Genomic DNA, 18,080 nt, shown 5'->3' with positions numbered 1-18,080 from the left:
GCTGCCTTGTGGTCAATTGTTCTGAATCATTTTTAACATGGTTGCCCTTCTAATATTTTCTAAAGAATCTAATACAAAAATCATTAGGATCAAATATATATCATATTTAATTTAAGCAATGTTTTTAAATTCCTGTAACGTTGGAGTATGGTGTAAATCAAGGGTGTGCAACCTTTAGCAGAGCGGGCCAAATACATCAAACCGGATTATAGCACGGGCCGATCTCGCATTTCTCCTGGATTATCGATTAGTCACTACAACGAATAATAAAAGGGTAATATTGCAAGTCTCTTTTTGTCAATAGCAGTTTTTGAAATGTCAAATTAATGAGAGATTTGCTTCTGACCTATTTTTCCAAACACTCTATTAAAATTAATTGAGCTGTAGTGATCAATTTTTATGTTAATAGTTGCTGATGAGTCTCAAGTTTATAACCGCGTCACTACAAATTAAAAGAGGTATACCACCGTCCTTAACCTCCCAAGCTCCTGGGCTTGTCAGGATCGGGTCCTGGACACTCCACACACGTGTCTTGCACTTCGGTTCGTTTGTTTATTGCAGGAGAAGGGAAAGGGATAGAAAAAGAAAAGATCGAAATGAACGAGTGCGGTTTTATATATACCCCGGATAAAGGAGTTAAATCGTACACATGTGCTCTTGTCAATGGCTCTTGCACAATTTCCACACAAAGCAGCGTCCAATCACAGCACGGGGCAAAACATACGGCTAAAGCACATAAACACCAGATCACAAAGACGCATCTGCATCCCAATTAACTGCGACAGGAAATATTACAAAGTCCGAACATGATTTGTCAATACAGTTGGATTTGGTGCTACACATTTTAACTTCCTCGCAAGTTTTGAGCTAGCGAGTCGAAAACGAGCTACTTTGGTAAACAACTATTGCAAAGTTTGCACAAGTTATCTCGCAATCGCTACAGAGCAAAATTCGGTTTTGACTTTTACGCAAATGACTTAAACGGTCAAATTCGGGCCATGTTCAAGGGTCGATTTGGTCAACCTCCGCAGATGATATTGTTTAAAGATTAACAGATTCTTGTAGAGAATACAATTTCCTATCCAGTGATATCAATCTCCGTTGAGAGAAATTTATCAAAATGATAGCAAAATACTTTGAATTTTGACTTTTACGCATATGACGTATATAAACGGTCAAATTCGGGCCATGTTCAAGGGTCGATTTGGTCAACCTCCGCAGATGATATTGTTTAAAGATTAACAGATTCTTGTAGAGAATACAATTTCCTATCCAGTGATATCAATCTCCGTTGGGAGAAATTTAGCAAAATGATAGCAAAATACTTTGAATTTTGACTTTTACGCATATGACGTATAAACGGTCAAATTCGGGCCATGTTCAAGGGTCGATTTGGTCAACCTCCGCAGATGATATTGTTTAAAGATTAACAGATTCTTGTAGAGAATACAATTTCCTATCCAGTGATATCAATCTCCGTTGGGAGAAATTTAGCTAAATGATAGAAAAATACTTTGAATTTTGGCTTTTACGCAAATTACGTAAACGGTCAAAGTGGTTGTTAAAGGTTGATGTTTTTTTGGTTTTATTTTTCACTGATTGATGTTTTTTTGTTTATTTTTTTTGGTTTTTCTATTGTTAATTATAGTTATACTATGATTGATTTTTCAATTGATTTGTTTCTTTTCTATGTAAGTGTACACATTTTGTATAATTTGATGCACTTTAAAAAAATATGTTTAATTTATTTGGGTATCGTACCTGCTACTTTTAAAACTATTTTGGTATGGTCTAGCTAAAATTCTGCCAGAATGACGGTGTATTTTTTAAAAGTCAGTAGGGCATTAACAACAGTAACCATAGCCTGCGATTGTTACGTCACAAGGGGGTTGATGCCAGTTTGGCGCGGGTTAAAATGTGGCGTTTCGGAAGAGCAATAACTTGTTGCGCAAACGCTGTCTGCGAAGCATGTTAATTCGGCAAATTAGAGCAAAATGGCAGTAGTTTTAATTCTAATCTAGTTTAGAAATATCGGGTAAGCTCCAATTCTAATTCTAATCTAATTTACAGTTTTTCCCAAAACGCTGTAGTTTGTCCAACGACATTTTTCGGCAAGTAATATGAGCATGTCTTTCATGTCCAAACCCACATCACCAACAAGGTCAAACCACATCACCGAAACATGTTTTTCAGTTATACTTGGCACTGTGACGAACAGTACCCGCATTCTTTATTGCTACCTCATGGGCTGTTGCGTCATAATGCAGTCTGGTGATAAAAGGGAATACAATTTGTCGGTCGGTTGAAGTAGGTTTTGCATGAAAGTTCACCAACTCGCCCGATTATGGAAACCTGGGGCGGCATTACGAACACATCTCGCTAAGTTTAGCGAGCTCGGTATTGACGCACGACCTCGTTAACTCGAGATTTGGTATTACGAACCCCCGTCTCGCTAACCGGACCTCGCTAAACTCCTCGCTAACTAACGAGGACCTCAGACCACTCGCTAACGCCAAATTGTTGTTGACAAAGTCACACAGTCACGTCGGAAAACAGTTATAGCTACGTATTTTGTTGGTAAAAGTTTGTACAAACGAAGAAATATCGTAAATGTCGGTTTTAATTACATTTGAAAAGGCGTTTGCGAAGATTAACTGTATTGGATTGATGCCATCATTTCACGACGATGTACAACTTTTTCACTAAAAAATAAGTTGCAAAAAATCCGGTAAAAAGTATCTGATGCTGAAAGAACAAGTCCCTATTATATACTTCCTTGTGTGCACTACAGTTTAAGAAATCTAATTTGGGCAAACACAACATTTAGGCTATTATACTAACTGTCCATGTGGTAGTGACTCAAAGTTGTTTACACCCTCCATATTTTCTTTCAACTCTCTAGCTATCACTTGTGTCAAGATAGGTTGTTTATTGATCTCAGTAGTTATTTTGTGTTAAATTTATAAGATTGTCATGTATTTGTTCTATTTTTTAAAATACTTGTCCGTTTTGTAATGTGCCCAAATCTCTGCCTGCAATACTGCCATTGAGAAACCCCCACAATACATGTAATGATCTGCATGACAATATTGCCAGATACTGAAGTAATTCCAGGTCAATAACATTATTATTCAAACAGCATGTACTTGTGTTCATAACAAACAAAACGTGAAAGTGTAGCATTACATGAATCAAATTGAAATGAAAGAATCGAGAAAACAAATAAAACATAAAAACTTTGAACAAATTGACAATTGAGTTGTTCTAAATTAGCATGTGAGGTGGGTAATAGACAGAAACACCAATGCACATAATACAAACACCATGTACAGTATTAACACTGATAAAAAATGTAATTGTTAAGTGCCTAAGGTTGCTTTACAGCAGTCAAATTCGACCTATAATTTTGGTCACAATGCTCCAATTTGGACTTATTTTGTGTGTGTCCAGCAAGCAGTGTTTCATACCGGAACGGAACGAAACGAAATAACGTTATTCGTTCTGAGCAAATTATTTATTTCGTTATTTCGTTCTGGACCGATATTTTCATTTCGTTCCGGTCTGACCGAAATAAATTTATAACGGTATTTTTCGGTATTTCGGTCTTAACAAACGAACATTTGTTTGTGGTCTTTGCAATTATTAAGCGAAAAAAGGAAGAAAGTTGCAACACACAATAATTATTGTCGGTAGTTGTTACGTCACATAACATTTGTCAATGATGGTCAAACGGATGTAAATTGTAGGAGCTTCAATTTTTATTATAGCCTAACGGCGCGAAATTTTTGAGCAATTGTATCACGTCAAATGTCCAGAACGAAATACCGGAATAAAATTTAACGGTATTTCGTTCCGTTCCAGTATTTTGAATATTTTTTATTTCGGTATTTCGTTCCGGTATTTGAGCCAAAAAATATTTATTTCGTTCCGGTATAACGTTCCGTTCCGTTCCGGTATGAAACACTGCCAGCAAGTCTCTTTCTGCATCATGGTTTTGGTCTGTCTCTTTGTAATGAGGACACTGGTTCTTATTTTGTATTAAATCTGTAATTGAAAAATGAATATGTAATATTGGCATGGTTAATTGAAGATGCAAACCATAAAACCTTATTAAATAAGTTGTAAAAAACATGTGTTTAGGTATAATAAAGTTGTCATTGTTTCAAACATAAATGAAAATCACCCTAATGTCACCAGTTAGAAATTGTAAATCATTTTATAAAGTACAAACTTACGTTAATCACAGACCTTACCGTATTGTTATGAAGCTCCAACGTTTCCTTTTGATGAAAATTATACCAAAAGATGTTTTGCACCTTTTCTAAGATATGAAACTTTCATTTCAACTGTTGTCCATGTTTTAAAAAACTCTTGTAATGTTTCTTGATGCTCTTATGGTACTTTATCAAATAAACAAATTCCAAACTGTCCGTAAATTAAGGAAATCCCAACATTTTGAGGTTATATTGCAAAATGCATTAAAAACAGCATAAATGACAGGCGAAAATTGTTTGTCGCAAGGTGTCGCATAGCGCGGCATGACGATTTTGCTGAGTCAGACGTCTTTTTTCTTAGCCTGACGCAAATACGAGAGAATGCGTCAAAATCGTAAGAAAAAAGACGCCTGACTCAGCAAAATTGTCACGCCGCGCTATGCGACACCTTGCGACAAACAATTTTCGCCTGTCGTTTATGCTGTTTTTAATGTAAATTTGCAATATAACCTCAAAATTATTGGATTTCCTAATTTACGGACAGTTTGGAATTTGTTTATTTGATAAAGTAGCATAAGAACATCAAGAAACATTGCAAGAATTTATTTAAAGGTGGACAACAGTTAAATGGAAGTTTCATATCTTAGAAAAAGTGCAAAACATCTTTTGGTTTAATTTACATCAAAGAAAACGTTGGAGCTTTATAACAATACGGTAAGATCTGTGATTAACGTAAGTTTGCACTTTATAAAATGATTTACAATTTTTAACTACCGGTAGTGACATTAGGGTGATTTTCATTTATTTTTGAAACAATGACAACTTTATTATACCTAAACACATGTTTTGTACAACTCATTTTATAAGGTTTTATGGTTTGCATCTTCAATTAACCATCCCAATATTACATATTCATTTTTCAATTACAGATTTAAAACAAAATAAGAACCAGTGTCCCAATTACAAAGAGACAGACCAAAACCATGATGCAGAAAGAGGCTTGCTGGACACACAAAATAAGTCCAAATTGGAGCATTGTGACCAAAATTACAGGTCAAATTTGACTGCTGTGAAGCTGAAAAAAGTACAATCAGCCTTAAGCACTAAACCAGTGGTTCTCAAACTGTGCGTCGCGACGCCCTGGTGCGTCGTTTCAATTTTCCAAGGGCGTCGCAGAATAGTTCCATATCGTGGCTGAACTCAGTTTATCTTATAAAAATGAGGTATATTATATTTATATCTTATAAAAAACACTTTCAGTGCGGTTGACCTATATCTACGTCCAAAGACGTTTGGCGTAGAGTGCGGACTGACGTGAATTTACGTCAAAAGTTTTTGATCGAAAATGCGGCTGCCTGTTAATGTACGTCGAGACGAAACAGCCCATGCAGCAAGTGCGCGATCGGCGGGTGTTTGGGGCGATGCTTGGCGGGCATTAAACTTGATTATGTGAATAGAGTCATGTTTCATAACAATGTGATAAAAGCGACTTTTCTAGCAAAGGCTTGAGGAAGTTGTAACGTATAATCAGGGTTGCTATCGACGTGAACTATTAAATAAGGACAGCTGAAAAATTAGATTTTCTTGCCAAACGAAACAAACGTTTTGGACAAATCTTTGCATTTATACGAACCATGACATATCACATGCGATTTTTTGGCCAGAAACAATTTGTTTCAGCAACTTCTTGTTTGTTAAAAATACTTCGTGCATCTCGCAACAGCATAGGTCTAGGTTTACTTTTACTTGTAGCAGGGATTTGTTTGTTAAAAAATAAGACAAAATATGGACGTAAGTCAAAAAGAAGGACATTTCTTAGAAATAAGGACAATACATTTTTCTAAGACACTGTCCTTCAAAATAAGGACAAATCTTAAAAATAAGGACGGTATGGCAATATCTGCGTATAATAGTTAGCAAATTTTTAAAGCAATTATTGTGCATGAGTTGTAGTAGTAAATTATTGTGCATCAGTTTATTTTGTGCGTAAGTTTATTTTGTGCGTAACATTTCTTTCATTGTAATTTGTCATAACGAATAATAATATTATTGATGCTGTTGAGGCCTTGCAGCATACAAGACAATGTGCGCAAGAATTGAAACAATTAACAAAAGTCAAAACAAACAAACCCACACGTCACATTGAAAAATATGCATGACTTTTTGTGGTTGTATCAATACACACAACTTTAATAATAAGTTTTCGCATAAACTTTTATTTGCTGGGGCGTCGCAAGTCCAGAAAACTTTTCCAGAGGCGTCGCAACAAAAAAAGTTTGAGAACCACTGCACTAAACAATTACATTGTTATTCAATGCTAATACTGTACATGGTGTTTTTATTATGTGCATTATAGTTTTTCTGTCTATTACCCACCTCACATGGTAATTTAGAACAACTCAATTGTCAATTTGTTCAAAGTTTTTGTGTTTTATTAGTTTTCTCGATTCTTTCATTTCAATTTTATTCATGTTATGCCACACTGTCACTTTTTGTTTCTAATAAACACAAGTACATGCTGTTTGAATAATCATGTTATTAAAATGGAATCACTTCAGTATCTGGCAATATTGTCATGTAGATCATTACATTTATTGTGGAGGTTCCTCAATGGCGGTGTTTGCAGGTAGAGATTTGAGACGCATTACAAAACGGACAAGTGTTTTAAAAACTAAAAATACATGACAATGTTATAAATTTAACACAAAATAACTACTGTGATCAATCCACACAGACGGTTGGTACAATGGCTTAAATGTTGTGATTGCCCAAATTAGATTTCTTAAACTGTATTGCGCACACGGAAGTCTATAATAAGGACTTGTTCTTCCAGGATCAGATACTTTTTACCGGAATTTTTGCATCTTACTTTAACTGGAAAATGTGTAAATCCTCATGAATTGATGGCATCAATCCAATACAGTTATTCTTCGCAAACGCCATTTTAAAATTAAATCAAAACCGACATTTACGATTTTTCTTCGTTTGTACAAACTTTTACCAGCATAATACGTAGCCACAATTGATTTCCGACGTGACTGTGTGACTTTGTCAACAACAATTTGGTGTTAGCGAGTGGTCTGAGGTCCTCGTTAATTAGTTAGCGAGGAGTTTAGCGAGGTCCGGTTAGCGAGACGGGGGTTCGTAATACCAAGTCTCAACTTAACGAGGTCGTGCGTCAATATCGAGCTCGCTTAACTTAGCGAGATGTGTTCGTAATGCCGCCCCAATATTCTATGTTCATTAGTATTTTAAGTCTTGAGATTTTAGGCTTAAAAAATAATTTTGGACTAAAATATTAAGACGGGTGTAAAATGTTTCAGGTCTTCGGCGAGTAGGCAAGAATAAAATGCAGCTGTGTCGCTTCTCCCTTTTAACAACTCCTTGAGTCACTATACGAAACACTATCTGGCATCCACTCAAAAGAAACAAAAAACACAGAGATGAGATATTGCGGTAACTGCGTAAATCGTGAAGGGGCAGCACAATTGCAACTGTCCGCCGACGTTAAAAAATCGAGACCCACGAAAATCTCAGGCCAAAATAACAGATAATTTTCGAATTGATGCTGCTCGAGAACTCCTTGACATGACGGCCACAATCAGGTCCGCCTGAACGCATTCCAGTCACGCCAAATTATAGCGTAAAACATGCAAATTTAGAGACATTAAAATGAACTAAAGTTGATTGGTTTAAATCTAATTCTAGTTCGAATTCTAATTTAATTTCTAGTTTTTGAGAAAATGGTAATTCTAATTCTAATCTAATTTGAAAAAAAATTGAGATGCTCTAATTTCAATTCTAATCTAATTTGAAAAAACGAAAAAAAGTCTGGTTAAAGCTAAGTTTTTTGGATGCAAAACCACCACCACCTTGGAACCACTCTGGGAAAAACTTAAAACATACATCTAACAAAAACAACATCTTTCGAAGACTCGAAGTGAACAAAGTTGTTCTGGAAAATATCAACCAAGCCACTACTAAACCCATCTCTTCTTTTAGGCTCTTTCTTTGACTTTGCTCCCCTATCTTTGATATATTTTTATTAGTGCTACGCCTATCCATTTGAGATATGTGTTGTAATTTTTCGCAAATACGTCACTTTGGGTCTTGCTAACTTTTGAATAGAAAAGAGCGTCATATCACGTTACTTTCGCTGTTTAAGAAACATGTAACGTGTGAGTTTGATACGGTCGAATATCTACGTGTCCGTTTATTAGCTTTGGAAATCCCCCATTTTCTATACTGAGGTGCGATATTGTGGGCTATCGTTTGGCTTTTCAAGGCAGCCATTATTTTTATTCATTATCTTTATTTACTATTTTTACCCCACGGTCTGTTTGGAGTTGACGAGGCCAGTGGCGTAGCCAAGGAGGGGCCTAAGGGGCCATAGCCCCTCCCAATTTTTTAAAGTCATTTATTGAGAAACCGAAATCCATTTCTCTTATATTTATGCAGACATGGGATAAATCAATAAAGTGTTGGCTGTCCCGTCGAACCACAGTTTGGCAAGTCACGTGTTTGGTAAAAGCACGTCTTACGCCGAACGTTAGCAAAAAGTTGTATTAGACAGCAAACTATTTGCCCCCCAATTTTTGGCTGCCTACGCCACTGGACGAGGCCAGTCCTCCACAGACAAACTGCCCAGAGATGGCTTAGCCTTAAATCACCGTCAGATACTTTTAACGAAGAATCCCGAGCTACGGTGACCGGCATATAGCGCTCCGCAGTCTTATGCAAAGTCCTTGAATATTAGGGTACGACAGCCCCTCGTTATTGCATGTTGACGTGCTGAGTTTTGTATTAGGGTGTAGATCAGTGTTTCTCAACCTTTTTGCCTTTGCGGATTCCTTTTCGTACTGTCAAGCTTATCGCGGACCCCTTTGAAGGTTATGGTATTTTTTGTCCTTTTCGATTAACAAGCAACCAAAAAAAGGTGCAGAATATACCAACCACGTTTGGTCCAGCACCAAAATTTCAACCACTTGGACCGGGCTGCGACATCGGAACTCAATAATAAAAGCCATTACATTGTGATGTGACGTTGTTTGCCACTGAAAATTTACCTCTGTTGCATCACAATGGGGTTAAAATGTCACAATGCATTTTGGTTTATCGCCTATGACAGTGGTTCTCAAACTTTTTTGACCGCGACCCAAATCTGAGTTATATGAACATCTCACGACCCAAGCTTCAAACATCAAATAATGTATTTTCTTCTGATATGCATGAAAAAAGACGCAGACAGCCAGTTGTAGTACACAGTACTATGAAACAATGATTGATTTATCGTAGCGTGTTTCATTAAATTGAATTTTTCCTTCATAAATCTTCAATGCACGGCTCTATTTTTCATTCAAGAGACCACTTGATATTTATATTAAGTAAACGGTCTGTGATTCGACTTTTAACTGTCCTGTTCGACAACGAAACGGACTGCAATTTCGAGGCCACGTCGTCGCCGCATAGCATGCCAAAATGGCTGCAGGCTTAACGAGGTCGATTCGTTCGACAACACTACATAACACAACACACATCGTGGCTTTGCAGCATGATCGTTGATAGAAGTGAATCCCAAATCTAAACATGTTTCCTTGTACGAATACTTGTCCTATTATTTCCCGTGTTACGACGTTACAATCGCCATGTGCGTGACAGTAAAGTTGGAAGCCTATTGTCGTCTGTATATGGTAATGATTGGTTCATTTTACTGTACAACGTGGTCGAGTGAGTTGACTTTGCTACTGCATTAAGTAAGTTTGTTTGTGTTTACTTAATGCAGTAACAGTTCGTTCAGAATTGAATCACTATAGCGCGACCCATTTTTTTGACCCTGCGCGACCCATGTTTGGGTCGCGACCCATACTTTGAGAACCACTGGTCTATGAAGAACGATTTTAAACAAGTTTCATGCTATTTTAAAACGCTGAGACATATTTTTGAAATAGCGCTTTATCAATATCGTTGTCTGCAAAATTAGGAAGTTGTCGCGGACCCCCTCAAAACGCTTTGCGGACCCCGGTTGAGAACCACTGGTGTAGATTGTTTTGCAGACCGTTATCAAGCGTAGCATTGCGCATAAATTCTTGTTTGGCCGACAGTTTAATTCTACTAAAAAGTTAGCGTCGCAAAGTTAAAAATTACTTGTCATTATATTATGTATTTAGTGTTTTTTTTTGCTTATTGTTACCTAAGCACTCTTTAAGTTTTAACAGACCTCCAGGACGCAACAAATACAAAGCGGAAGATCATCCAACTTCCTTGATGCGCAACGTATCGCCTGATGTACGCTCGAAAATTCCAGAAGCAGTCGTCATGCTCACAAGCAAGTGTTTTGAAGAGTAGCCTTCCTGCTACACCATTGACGAATGGACGACCGACGCTGGCAAACTAGCTTCTGATGAACATTCACAAATGAATGGTACATCGCAATCTGCGCATCATGAACTTTAGACAATGTACTCGGATGGATGGAATGGAACAAGAAGAAGATATGGAACAGGCGGAATTATAACTAACAATCCGGGAAACATTTTGAACGAAGGTGGCTTCGGTAGCAATGCGTATTATATATTTTAGTGTGTTTTTATTTTAGCGGCATATCTGACACGTTAAGGCAGTTTTGTCTTTTCTTTAAAGTCTAGCGTTTTAAAATAGCATTAAACTTATTTAAAATCGTTCTTCATGGGTGACAAACCAAAATGCATTGTGACATTTTAACCCTATTGTGATGTACCAGAGGTAAATTTTCAGTGGCAAACAACGTCACATCACAATGTAATGGCTCTTTGTTATTGAGTTTCGATGTCGCAGCCCAGTCAAAGTGATTGAAATTTTGGTCCTGGACCAAACGTGGTTGGTATATTCTGCCCCTTTTTTAGGTTGCTTGTTAATAAAAAAAAGACAAAAAAGACCAAAACCTTTAAAGCAGCGGTTCCCAAACTGGGGTCCGCGGTCCCTTAGGGGTCCGTGAGGCAATTTTGGGGGGACCGCGAAGCGGTTGAAGTAATTCTATAATCTTATTTGGCGTCAGTTTGCGCCACTAAATAAGTTTAAAATCAAAGTAGAATTGAAAATCGACTGTCTCCATTGCTAAACAATGGCCTTTATTGAATGACAACTATCAAAAATGCAATTGTTCGCGCACAATCGTAATGTTTTTTTCCTGTTTGTGATGTCACATGCTGTCTTTGAATGATTGTTATGCGCAATTTTGCATAACTGGCTAAAATCCTGCAATCAACTTTCGTTTTTATGAAATACACATTTAGGCTTAAGGACCGCTAGCCCTCGAAATAATGGCAAAGGGACCGTTTTGAAAAAAATATGAAAAAGTTTGGGAATCACTGCTTTAAAGGGATCCGCGATTAGCTTGACAGTACCCAAAGGGATCCGCAAAGGCAAAAAGGTTGAGAACCACTGTTCTAGTTGTTATTAGCCAGGAGTCGTTCAGCGTTCTTAATTTTGGAGTCAGATCGCACATTTCCTTCTTTATCTGAACGTTGCGTAACACCGCAAAAATCGGACAAATATCTTGTTTTTTGCAACACAGGTACCATATCAAATTGTAAAACAATGCAAAAAATGCCAAAACGAAATAAATAACGCAAAAAATACATTAAATAGAGTATTTTATTCATAAATTTCAAAAAATAAGGCTATGTGAAGTCTTGTGCGTTAACTATGAGATTTTTTTTGCAATTTTTGAACATTAGTAGAAATCATGGCTGTCAGCGTTAGGTAAGCACTTTTTTACAGGAAATTAACAACCGTGAATGAAAAAATGCTTTTTATGACGTCACAATACAAGTGTCACAACTTGGCGCCAGTCTGTGTTCTTCGCTCTAATAATGTGACACAAAAACACACGTGACACAGACTCGAAACGAAGCGGTAGTAAATTCGGTACAACCTATAAAGTCCAGATCAGTGGTTCCCAACCGGGGAGGAATTACCCCCTAGGGAGGAATTTTATCATTTCAGGGGAGGAATTTATAAAAACTGTAAAAAAAAAATTACATTGAAAATGTTACAGAATATTTGTAAAGGATTCTAAAATGGACATCCCTAATAATAAGTTCTATGTCAAATTTCTATAATTTTTTATGTTACATTTGTTTTTCGTCTTAAGGGGAGGAATGAATAGTTCGAAAATGGGCAAAGGGAGGAATGTGATAAAAAAAAAGGTTGGGAACCACTGGTCTAGATCCATAGGAACAGTATAAGCCTACAAACGTTTCACCCAGATAACCACAAAAGCCTCAACGTTATAATGTTATAACTGTAACGGAAAAAATAAAGTGATGATAAGGAAGAAGGAAGCTTCTTTTACATGTAATATGGAGCAATTTATACAAAAAACATTTATACGTGTTGTTGTTTGGCTAATATATTACATTAAATTGGATTATTTTATGTTTAGATATATTTTTGGATGTTTTTTTTTCAATCTATATGATTCTAGATATTTTTTGAAGTCAAACTAGATGATTTCATTCAAACAAAAGTGGCAGCCCTGCAACCATAGTCTTTACATACCCTAGTCTGGAAGCGCAATGGCAAAAACAGCATTAAAAGTGGAAAGCTACGCCATCTAGCGGTGGTGTGGCACTTTTGCAAGCTACAATGGAATCGGTGTTAAGAAAACGTGTGGTTAGCTGTAATTTTGTTATTGTATTAGTTTTTTCTGTAAATTGTAATGTAAAACTTTATTTAATCATTACATGCCTGAGAAAATATGCGCAAACCTTTATTTGACTAGGAAAGTCTCCCTTCGCCAGTAGGTAGCAATCTTACTGAGAGATTTTGCCAATTTAGTTTGCTAAACATAACGCGTTGTATGTACCGTTTACTTTTTGAATAAAGTAACTTATATGTGAGAGTCGAAATGGACCATTCAGTAAAAAAGGTTAGTATTGTATTAAAGTATATTAGACACTTGAAACTACAAAGTTTGCTTCTGTGTAAAACTGTCAAAAAGTTATCTAACTTGTTTTTAACTGTGCACTATGGGGATATTTGATGCATTTTGTTGATAAACTCCACAAGAATGACTAGTTATTGCAGTAAGTATTTTAAATGTTTTAATAATAAATTATGTACAAACACACATTGTAAAGCAAGGCTTACACAGAGACAAGAAACAACATTAAAACACTCGATCTTCTGCCATGTATTTTTGTTTTCAAAGGCTTTTTAAAATCCTCAGTTTTTTTGTATTTTTTTCCGATATTCTTTGATACATCTGTAAGAGTTGAAATATACTCTCATTCGTACATATCTATACATTGCAATACTTGCCAATTTTTCATTTTCAAAGAAAAAAAATCTCATTAGCCTTTACAGATTCAACAATTTTTTTATATGTATACATATATTTTTAATAAGCGGAATCTTCAGTTTTTCTGCACTACATCGATGCTTTTCTTTTAATGACTGAACTGATTTTTTAAACGTTCCCATTCTTTCCATGGCCCTTGCCTTATTGAGCTCAAGGTTTAAACAATTTAAACACCTTTTGTTTTTCACAGCAATAATGCAGTTATGTGCCATGAACCTATGTCAGAATATTAGTTAAATGTTTAAATATTTGTGTGGGCCTATTAAAGAAGGAAATAGTAAAAAAAATTCGTAGATGACCTTACGTGTTGACAGCTACCGAAAATTGACCAAAACTTTGTTTATGCTTGGTAACTGAAAACCACTCTGAAGGTTAAGAAACTTGACACAAGCAATATGTTTCAAGGGACTTAAAAAAAAAACTTGAATATTGATGGCATTTGGACCTGTGAGTGTATTTAAATAAAAATCATGTTCGGGCCGAAACCGAAACATTGAAAAACAGCGTATTCGGCCGAAATGTTTCGGCCAACCGCATGGGCGTCCGCAGAAAAAAATACAGGGGAGGGCAATACTATCGTCACATCGCCGTTCGATAAACGGTATTTCAGAACAAAAATCATCTGACAGTGATACTCATTCTTGCCAATCCCAATGTAGCAAAGTAGTGCAATAAACAGAATATTAACTATCACTGAAGTATCTTTTAACGGAAGTAGGATTTACATACACGTACCTTATCAGATGTAACAACAAACAGACATAGTGAAGCCTTCACTTCACTGTGAAGGCATCACATAATGACTGTTTGACACATCCATCAATGACGTAATAATATGCTTGTTACCGAGCTATTGTTAAGTAATAATGTTCGATTTATTTATTCTGTTGTAAAACCTCATCCTGTTCTGTTACAGTTACAGCTTTTATTCGGTGCGTTTAACGGGGTGGAGACCCACGACGTCTTCAGTTTACGTCCCATAGGAAAAGTTTTTGTATAACACTGTGTGAATGTTTATTGTGTTTTGGGGTCTAGTGTACAATCGTACGTAAATAGGTTAATGAAGTCACAAAATCATGAAATTACGTCACAACATAGTTTACGTCATATTATGACGTCATGCAAAATTTTGCGTAGCCATGACGTCATTAACCCTGTTTTAAAACAACAAAAAACTTGACGTCACTGATGCGAAGCCTTGCCAACCACTGTTGCAATAAGGTCGAAATAAAGTACCGAATAAAAGTTAGGAACAACACGAAATTACAAATTAGCTGTTGATAAACCAACAAGAGAGCTAGCATGAGAATAAATTGATAAAAAACGACATTATAAGTCGAAATTAGTGTAAAATAATACTCCACAAATGCCCACTCTCCCAAAGGACCTTTTTTAAAAAATGGTAATTGTGACGTCACAAAGTCATTTTTTAGAATTCGAAGTCGGCAAAGACAAAAATAGAGAGAAGCCTCAAGAAAGCTGATGAGCAATTTCAAGTCGATCGCTTGATTACTTTTCTCTCAGCAGACAATTTAGTTGTGGCATGTCGGCCTTGTGTAGAGTCGTGCGTACCCGGTTGTTACCAAGTGTAGAATCGTACGTAAAATCGGTCATCTTTGAGAGCCTACATCTCGGCTTTGCGACGAGCTAGCGACAAGCGGGATCCATCGCAAGAAACCTTAGGGTCCCTACCGTCGATTGATGCACCTCCGGTAGATATGTCACCGGAGGGCGCTACACAGCCCCCTATCCCAATGAACCTTTTTAAAAATGGTAATTGTGACGTCACAAAGTCATTTTTTTTGGAATTCGAAGTCGGCAAAGTCGGTAAACAATAGAGCAGTGGTTTTCAACCGGGCGTCCGCGGACCCCCAGGGGTCCGCAAAGCGTTTTCAGGGGGTCCGCGACAGCTTCCTAATTTTACAGACAACGATATTGATAAAGCGCTATTTCAAAAATATGTCTCAGCGTTTTAAAATAGCATGAAACCTGTTTAAAATCGTTCTTCATAGGCCAGTGGTTCTCAAAGTATGGGTCGCGACCCAAACATGGGTCGCGCATGGTCAAAAAATGGGTCGCGCTATGGTGATTCAATTTTGCACAAATGAACTATTACTGCAATAAGTAAACACAAACGAATTTGCTTAAGGCAAAAATAAAGTCACATCACTCGACCACGTTGTACAGTAAAATGAACCAATCATTACAACATACAGACAATAGCCTTCCAATTTTACTGTTACGCACATGGCGATTGCAACGTCATAGCACGGGAAATAATAGGAAGTTAATCTTGCATCCCGGTAACTTAACGGGAGATGTAACAATTAGCGTTTAAGGATGGCCTCGAAATTGTAGTCCGTCTCGTTAATACATTTTTGATGTTTGAGGCTTGGGTCGTGAGATGTTCATACGGCCCAGATTTGGGTCGCGGTCAAAAAAGTTTGAGAACCACTGTCATAGGCGATAGACCAAAATGCATTGTGACATTTTAACCCCATTGTGATGCAACAGGGGTAAATTTTCATTGGCAAACAACGTCACATCACAATGTAATGGCTCTTTATTATTGAGTTCCGATGTCGCAACCCAGTCAAAGTGATTAAAATTTTGGTCCTGGACCAAACGTGGTTGGTATATTCTGCCCCTTTTTTAGGTTGCTTGTTTATAAAAAAAGGACAAAAAAACAAAACCTTCAAAGGGGTCCGCGATAAGCTTGACAGTACCAAAAGGGGTCCGCAAAGGCAAAAAGGTTGAGAACCACTGCAATAGAGAGAAGTCTCAAAAAAGCTGATGAGCAATTTCAAGTCGATCGCTTGATTACTTTTCTCTCAGCAGACAATTTAGTTGTGGCATGTCGGCCTTGCGTACAGTCGTAAGTATCCGGTTGTTACCAAGTGTAGAATCGTACGTAAAATCTGTCATCTTTGAGAGCCTACATCTCGGCTTTGCGCTGAGCTAGCGACAAGCGGGAGCCATCGCAAAAAACCTTAGGGCCCCTACCGTCGATTGATGCACCCCCGGTAGGTATGTCACCGGAGGGCGCTGCACAGTGCCCCCTCTCCCAAAGGACGTTTTTTTTTAAATGGTAATTGTGACGTCACAAAGTCATTTTTTAGAACTCGAAGTCGGCAAAGACGGTAAAAAATAGAGAGACGCCTCAAGAAAGCTGATGAGCAATTTCTAGTCGATCGCTTGATTACTTTTCTCTCAGCAGACCATTTGTGCACCCTTTGGGCTTACGTATTTTTGAGCAGCCCCACAATTTTTTGTTGGTTTTGGTAAACGGCAAATTTACAAGTCACATGCAAAAACAAACGCGAGTGACTGGTAAAAACGTGCAGTAAACAGCGATAAAACGGTCACGTGATAAGTTCGGGGCTGTGATCCTGTATGGTAAGGGATTCCAAAAACAGCAGACGAGTGCGATCTTAAGAAGACGCCAATACATCTTGGATTGTGCTTGAAAATTATCGTGTTTTGTGTAGCCTAAGTAACATGCTACATAACATAATTTCGTTTGGAGTGTCACAAACATCACAGTTCATTTTAATAATTGATTAACAATGCAGTTAAAAAGACATTATATGGTCGTTTAGAATTCATTTGGTCGTTGAAATTGTTGGAAACTTTTGAATCTGATTTACCGCACATCATACTCGTAATGCACCTAACTCGATATGTGAAGAAGACGATGTACAGGACATTCTTTTCTATAGGTATCCACAAGGTGCTCCCTCCGTTTTCGCGCTTCCTGACTATCTTTCATGTTTTGCTACGTAATCATTTTTTTGCAATAAGCAAGTTAAGTGATTAAAAACATAGTTAGTTTTTCTCTATAAATAAACCTTCAAAGATGGCTGATTTTGCGTTCGATGCTAGATTAGGGAACATCTGGTTTCTTTAAAAGGCCGATATGCCACAAACAAATTATCTGCTATGTGAAAATTACCATCAACTTGAATTGTTTACAAGATTTCTTGGTGACTCTGGTTTTACCGCCTTTTCCAACTTCGTTTCAAGAAAAAGTGATTAAAAAGATAACTTTTTAAAAAACTTCCTTACAAAACTGGTGGTATTGTAGTAGAGTTGTAAGTCGGGTCTGACTTCACAGGCCGGGTTCGGGTCATGTTTGGGTTTCATGAAAAACGGCCTTGATTCGGGCCTGACTTTACACTTGTATCGGAATTTTTTTTAATATGCTTAGCGAGTTAAGTAGCTGCTGGTCCTGACCTAATGTCAAACAGCCCTAAAACTCTATGTTTAAGACCAATTGTATTTTGGTCTTTTGATTTTCTGCGTCTTTTCTGAAGCTCTAATGCAGGGGTGTCCAACTCGAAAGCACCGCCGTGCCAATCTAGGTTTTAAAATATACTCGCGTGCCAACGTTTGATACTTTTTCCAAACCATGTCTTAAACGTCTTAACGGTAGAAAAATTATCAAGTTTAAAGAGCTCTTCTGGCAAATGTGATTTTATTCCGACGTTTCGACGTCCTATACAGGTTGTCTTCATCAGGGTAAATAA

The sequence above is a fragment of the Phallusia mammillata genome, chromosome 6, assembly GCF_965637545.1.
Source record: "Phallusia mammillata chromosome 6, kaPhaMamm4.hap1.1, whole genome shotgun sequence".
Classification (NCBI taxonomy): Eukaryota; Metazoa; Chordata; class Ascidiacea; order Phlebobranchia; family Ascidiidae; genus Phallusia; species Phallusia mammillata.
This window is presented reverse-complemented; position numbering follows the sequence as displayed.